The sequence below is a fragment of the Penaeus japonicus genome, unplaced genomic scaffold, assembly GCF_977035675.1.
Source record: "Penaeus japonicus unplaced genomic scaffold, GWHDUDI00000001_assembly GWHDUDI00000040, whole genome shotgun sequence".
NCBI classification, from domain to species: Eukaryota; Metazoa; Arthropoda; class Malacostraca; order Decapoda; family Penaeidae; genus Penaeus; species Penaeus japonicus.
This window is the reverse complement of record NW_028234442.1, coordinates 13443349-13450848: the sequence shown is the minus strand read 5'-3', so window position 1 is coordinate 13450848 and position 7500 is coordinate 13443349. Positions and strand designations below refer to the sequence as shown.

The following is a 7500-nucleotide window of genomic DNA, read 5'->3' as shown; positions in this document are numbered from 1 at the left end:
TATATGAAAAGACTCAAAATTCGTATAGAAGGAATAATGAAATATTTATAGTTAATATCAGATACGATGTCTCTGTACCTCACATCTGACCCTTCCAACGTCCCCAAATTGCAGGACAACCTCTGAGTGCCTACCCTGGAAGGCGTGGCTTCGAAGCATGCGCTAATCCCCGTCTGCCAATCACAGGCCGTGCCGAGCAGCACGCCGCCCAATGAGAACCGGTCATCTTTGCCCTCGTACTGACCCAGTATCTCTGCTCAAAATAGGTCATAGATAGATTCAAAACAATACAATTAGCCTTCAAGTCGAGAAGTCCTCCCCTCTCTTCGACTCCTCCTCGAGGATTCCAGGTAGACAGTGTCTAGTGCCTTAGTGATTTTATTCATATACTGTGCATTGTCAGTGTTTCCTTTGTGTTCTCGATATAACTATAGCTCAGGTATTATTAGCTTTGCGATAGGCTTAGCTTCCCCTTTGCGTGTTTATATTGTGCCCCTTACTGTAAATAATGTTCTATATATAAATCTTGAGTTATGATATGTTGTTAATGTTTTTAGCTACCGTGTTTCACATCACCCTTTATTTATTATGTGTGGGTAATTAGAACAAACTCTGCTCGCCACATATTCGGGTGCCAGAGACGGGACCCATTTTGCCTATCACACAAATTAGTGTCAGTATTTGGGATATTTATACCATCACAATTATCAAGGTAGTAGCAGGGACATATACCCATCATAATATATATATATATATATATATATATATATATATATATATATACACAAATATATAAATCTATATATACATACATACATACATACATATATATATATATATATATATATATATATATATATATATATATACATACATATACAAATATATACATTTGTATATATATACATATATTAATTATATATAATATATTATATATATATATATATATATATATATATATATATATATATATATATATATATATATATATATTAAGAGAGTGAGAGAGAGAGGGGTATGTGTATATGTCCACGGCGGAGGGCGACATAGTCTGGGTGGGGGGAGTCCATGACCGTGACCAATAGTGTCTCCTTGAACCCAAAGCATATCAACACCCTGGCTGTGTGAGATAACCAGTTGTTTGCAAAGAGCTCATGGTTCTCTGCAAGTCTTGTGCACACCTTCTGTCTTATCTGCGAGTCCGGTGGAGATTGTATGACCTCGGCAAGAAATTGGGCTGCCATTTGATCGATTCCTGGCAGCCGCATTTTGCATGATATCAAGCCCTTTCCTAAGACCAGGCTTGACCGTGATCAGGGCGACGGAGGAGTAGTCCACAGTGGGTCGGACAGCGTGCACATAGAATGGTATTAGTACATGGTGCCCAGCACCTAGGCGTCGCCCTGACAAAGCTCTCATGGTAGAGGGACTTAACTTGGTCCGGTCTATGAGATATTTAACCTCAGAGTGGAAAGTGAGGTTCCTGTTAACCCATACCCCTGGGTATTGAAAGACAGGAACCCACTCTAGTTCTAGCCCCTGGACTCGCAGCCTTTCGTCCTAGACATTGCGTTTTGGAGCCACTGCCTTCGATTTAGCTGCTGAGATTTTAAAGCCGACTCTGCAGCATTCCTCAGACATTAGGGGCAGACAATGCTGGGCCTTTCTTATTACATTCTCATTCTTCCTCCCAGCAGCTAATTGCAAGATCATATGCATAAGAAATGATCTTGCACTCTTTTGGGAGTAGAATGTCTAAAATGTTTAACAGTGCCAAGCCAAGAGCCCCCCTTGTGGAGTGCAATTCTCCAGGAGCAAGTGCATGGAAAGGTGACCTTGGAACTTCACACTGGCAGTTCTGTTCCGAAAATAGTCGCCTATCCAAGCTAACAGTCTGCCTTTGATTCCCTTTTGGATCAGGATTTCCTGAATAGCAAACGGACTCGCTAATTCAAAAACCTTTTCCAGGTCCAGTAATACGACACATCTGGTGTTGCTAACAGTGCTCAGTAGGGTGCTCATGCTGTGAGCTGTGCTCGTGACCCTTGTGAACCCATGTAGGTGTTCATGTGAGGACCCCAGTTTCCATTGGATTCAGTTTAGTACCAATCTCTCCACTGTCTTTCCCTGGCAGCTGAGGAGAGAAATGGGACAATACTCTCCCGACTCCTTAGGTTTAGGTATGGGAACTACAGCAGCTCTCTTCTAGCACTGTGGTAGCAAAGAAATCTTCCAGGACTTGTTGACGAAATGCAGAAGTGCAACCTCACAACCTGGGACAGACCAAGAACTGGTCTAGTATGTTCCCCTTAATTTCCTAAAAAAAGAAAAAAAACAAAGAAAAAAAGAAAAAAGGGAACTGAACCATCAGGCTCGACCACCCTTTCTCTGATGATGGCATGCCTGCCTGGAAGTATTATCTCTTGGCATGCCCTCGACTCTGCTGGTAGACCAACGCTACCTGTTCTAGCAGAACTCTCTTTGCCTCAGACTGAGGTTTATCTGGGGGCTGAGCAATTTGTGGCTCATCTGATATAGTTCCCAGGTTTGATAGGGAGGATTGGTGGTCAAAGGACTACTTTCCTGCTTTACCCATCTTAACAGTCTCGTGAGTATCCCTGAGGACCTCTCTCAAAATAGCAAGGTTTTCAGGGGTTCTCTGTCTGTGGAAGTGTCTTTTGCACAAATTGATTCTGTGGCTGACTTCTATACTCTCATAATTGTATTACCAGGCGTCTTTCAAACTCCTGGACCACAGACGAGTTTTGGAAATGGTCTGTGAGGCTGCCTCATCTATGGCATCAACCAGTCTGGCCTCAAGTACATTCTCATTATCATTAAGTGAGAAATCACCAGATCTTAATGATCACTGTAAACAAACCTCTGGTGCCTTGTGTACTCGGCAGCACAAATGGATAACATCCGTAGAAACGAAGAGTATCCCCTATTAAAGTCTCCTGAGCATGACAGTGTCAATGTTCGCAGGTCGCACAATCGTGGGGAGATGGGCATTCCTTATGAAAAAGCCATTAACATTCCACTGCTTAGATTAGGAGCCATTGTGAGTTCATTACATCTGTGTCATCCATGATGTCAGCATAGACAGTCTCAGTGTCTGATGCCCGTGTGGGTAGCATTATACATTTCAGAGTCTGACAACTCCTTGGTGAGTTCCTTACTGATAGTAATTTTTTAACTAGACAGTCATCAAGAGAGATCAAACCTGGGGCTGGATCCTTAAAACAGCTTACGATATCATAAGCCCGCGCAGCCAGACCGCGCATGTCTTAAGTTGAACTGCGAGCTTCGAGGGTCATACTCAAAACTTTTAATCATCCTCGCATGAAGTCACAGCACCTCGTACCAGTGTGAACCCGGAAGTAAGTTGTGCTAGTTCCGACTAGTGCAAGCGAGATATGTATAGATTATGGTTTATTGACCGTCCCAGACACAGTATTAGGCGTCATATCAATTTATATTGCATCTGTCTATCACAAATACCTCCATTCTCCCCAGCCACTTAATAAAATGAAGATAACAAGCAATTATAGGACTGTGTAGAATGCGCTTGCTTGTTAACTATGGAGTTAACGTCAATGCATATTGAATACACGATAGAGCTTTGGGAAATGAAGGTGTCTTGTCATAGACAACATATATATATATATATATATATATATATATATATATATATATATATATATATATATATATATATTGTTACACCGGCCGACTCCCGCCTATATGCCACCAACACCAGGCAGGCTAGGCAGAGGGCATGCTAACCACAGGATCGTGAACACAGAACAGCTCCAAGAGGCACCAAACACCACGAGGGGAACACCACAAGGCGAGGGAGGGCACAAAGTAAACACACAATAACACGTCTATCCTTTATTTACACTAGTTCTTCACAAGTACACTAATCTCAGGTCACAAGAGGCACACGCGAGGTCTTCACAGCAGGTGCACCAAACTGCATCTGTCCTGGCTTTGTCCCTCTGCTCCTCTTGCCCCGACTCTTACATCATGTTATCCTGTTGACACATGTTTACACAGAGACAAAGACCCACTGGCATGACAATATATATATATACATATATGTTTAAGTCTATATATTTATACATATATACATATAAACATACATATACATCTATGTGCATGGTCTGACTGTTGATAAGTCAATTCGAATTGGTCCTGCCATCTGAGGGCGTCCCATCGAACTACAGTTATGATGTTTTCTTTCGGTTACGATATTTTATTTTTTCTCTGAGTATGGAACATTTGCGACCTTGTAGGGAGATCGTACCTTGCGAGAGTATAACCCGTTGCGAGGTCTTAAATGCGAGACTTTTGAGTATCCGGACCCTGGAAATATAACTAGTAAAATTACAATGTTCACAATTAGTATCGGCGATTCCTGTCACATAACATAATTTAATACTAAGAACCGTAATCGTATAATACAGTACTAAGTGATTGCACAAGTAATGCAGATCACATTTGTTTAGCTTACAGCGATGCAGTGTTTCTCTGTCCTGGGGCCGGATACTCAAAACTCTCGCAGTTTAGGACACAGGTTACACTCTCACAAGGTACGATGTCCTTACGAGGTCGTAAATCTCCCATATTCAGAGAAGAAATACAATATCGTAGGCACCTCGTAACCGAAAGTAAACATCATAACCGTACTTCGATGGGTTGTCATCAGACGGCAGGACCAATTCGAATTGACCAATGAACAGTCAGCCTTTTAGACGTAATTGCCAATTAGAGGTCACGGTCATTAGAAGGAGGAGCGAGCGAGCGAGCTAGCGAGAAAGGGAGAGGGAAAGAAATAGATTATTAGATATAGATAGATATTTGGATGGATAGATAGATAGACAGATACATACATACATATATATATATATATATATATATATATATATATATATATATATATATATATATATATACACACACACACACACAGACACACACACACACACACACACACACACACATATATATATATATATATATATATATATATATATATATATATATATATATATATTGAGAGAGAGAATGAGTGAGAGTGTATTAATGTACATCATGCAATCATTAGTTTGAAATCTGCACACGCAAGCTTTCTCTCTCCCTCTCTCTAATTATCTTTATATTTTATCGCATTATATGCTGTCGTATAATTGCTTGTTATCTTATTTTTATCAATTGGCTGGAGAGAATGAAAGTATTTATGACACACAGAAGCAATATATTGATATGCTACTGTGTCTGACCAATAAAACATTATCTATACACATCTCACTTGCACAAGTCGGAACTAGCACGACATATTTCTGGGTTCATACCGACGAGAGTTCGGGAGCCCTTAAGTTACGAGGTGCTGTGACGTCACGCGAGGGCGGTTCAAACTTTTGTGTATGACCCTCGGAGCTCGCAGTTCGACTCCGGCCTTGACGTGCGCGGTCTGGCTGCGCGGGCTTATGATGGTAGCTGTTAAGGGTACCCTGTGGGTGGTGTTAACAGTGTCTGTCCATTGCAGCATTGTTGTTTATCTTTATCCTTGTTATCAGAATTGTCATTATTAGCATTATGATCATCATTACTATTTGTGTTATTATCAATATTATTATTATTATCATTATCTTTATTATTTTCATTAGTATCACTATTATTATCATTATATCATTATCATCATTATTGTTATCCATGTCAATATCATTGTTATTGTTACTATTAGTATTATCAATTGTTATTAGTAGTGTTAGTATCATGAATATTACTAGCAGTATCATTATTATAATCATCATTATCATTTCTACAACTGTCACTGATACTATCATTAACATTATCATTATTATCACTATCATTGCTGCTATCATTATTTTCATTTTCATCAATATCATCATATCTATCATTACTTCTACTACTATTGTCATTACAAACATTTTTATCATGATCATTATAATTACCATCTTCATCGTTATTATCATAATTTGTATCATCATTGCTATCATTATCATTATTAGTCTTATTATCGTTATTATCATAATTTGTATCATCATTGCTATCATTATCATTATTAGTCTTATTATCGTTATCATTATTATTACTATCATTATCATCATCAATATTAATTTCACAAATTACTATTACTATTATAATTTTAATTGTTGTTATCCGGAGAGGCCCCCATGTGGCCCGACCATGACCTCGCGGCTGTCATCCCCGGCGCTGACACCGCTGCAACGATAGCATAGGCCAGGAGAGGCCGCCATGTGGCCCGACCGTGATTATAAACAACTAAAAATACACTCTAGTAAATAACAAGGCCCTTACAATATAGACACAGACACTTGTTCTCTAGACACGCACACGGCAGTCACGGCAGACACCTTCGTGACGACACGTAGTCATTGGGGAGAGACGACTCGCTCCGCTCACTGTATGTATAATCCTTGTTACTCAAATGACAGTGTACAAGTAATATGTTTATCTTTATAGATATGAGGATTATATCTATGCTAGGAAAGAACCACTGATTGTATTGTACTTCAGTTTCAAGTGATTGATTCTTACAGTGACAATGTAGTCTATTTGAATAACCTGAAGTGCGTGCAGCACAGTGTATTAGTCATCCTATCCCGCTGCATCAGCCATGGCTCTAAAACAACTGTTACATCATTATCATCACCATCGTTATCATTTTTGTTATAATGACAATCGTCATCATCATTATTACTTTTATTATTATCATTATTATCATCACCATCCTTGTAATTATCAGTATTGCCACTTTCATTATCACTATTACTATTATCTTTATTATCATCACTTATCATTACCATTATTATTATCATTCTTGTTGTTATTATCAATATCGTTCTTGTTCCTGCTCCTATAATTATTATTATCATCAGTATTATTGTCATCGTCATCATCACCATCATACTCACTATCATCATTATTACTGTCGTTAATACAATTAGTATAATCAATATCAGTTATATAATCATTTTAACTATTATCATTACCAAGCTCTTCTGCCTCCGCAAACAGTATCAATATCTTACGAGACGATGATTGATAACTTACAGCAAAGAATTTAGCAAAACAGTTTTGCTTTCAAAAACAAACTTGCAACAAAAATGAAAGACAGAAGGTAAAGACAACACCAGTAGTAGTTCTGCCGAGTCGTGTCCTTGCCGAAGAAATGCTCACGTTGGCTTGATATGTAAACAAAGGACACGGTTGCCATGTGTGCATTAATGGATGGAAATGTATTAGTACGTTTAGTTCAGCAGTCGCTTGACGATAGGAGTAGAGTGTGTAAATATCGTGTTGATTAATAGAAGAGGCAGAAAGTATTACGTTATGGCGTTACTGTTGACGAATATGTGAGACACATTCGAATCTGGAAGTAATAGAGTTATAGGAGAAATCGCTGACATAAGTATTATGTAGTGACGCTGAAAGTGAAATTATTAAGTG

The 7500-nt window shown here is 38.9% G+C and overlaps 1 protein-coding gene and 1 long non-coding RNA gene across 6 annotated transcripts in view; one reads left to right on the top strand and one right to left on the bottom strand.

Annotated features, from left to right (window-relative positions):
- Nucleotides 1–4065: 4065 nt before the first annotated feature.
- Nucleotides 4066–6586, bottom strand: LOC147466902 (uncharacterized). 3 transcript variants are annotated; one of them, XR_015190749.1, is made up of 3 exons: nt 6349–6586; nt 5315–5571; nt 4066–4811 (listed from the first exon to the last, which is right to left on the bottom strand). It is a non-coding gene; the product is annotated as an uncharacterized LOC147466902 (long non-coding RNA). The 3 variants fall into 3 exon arrangements; XR_015190750.1 differs by having other exon boundaries at nt 5315–5516; XR_015190751.1 differs by having other exon boundaries at nt 6405–6586.
- A 725-nt stretch (nt 6587–7311) lies between these two features.
- Nucleotides 7312–7500, top strand: part of LOC122262358 (ATP-binding cassette sub-family C member 3) — a 25413-nt gene continuing 25224 nt past the window's right edge. The window contains exon 1 of one of the 3 annotated variants that reach the window (XM_043030367.2): nt 7312–7373. The gene's annotated coding sequence lies outside the window, so the exon portion shown is untranslated. The other 2 variants (XM_043030368.2, XM_086534096.1) reach the window with 2 other exon arrangements.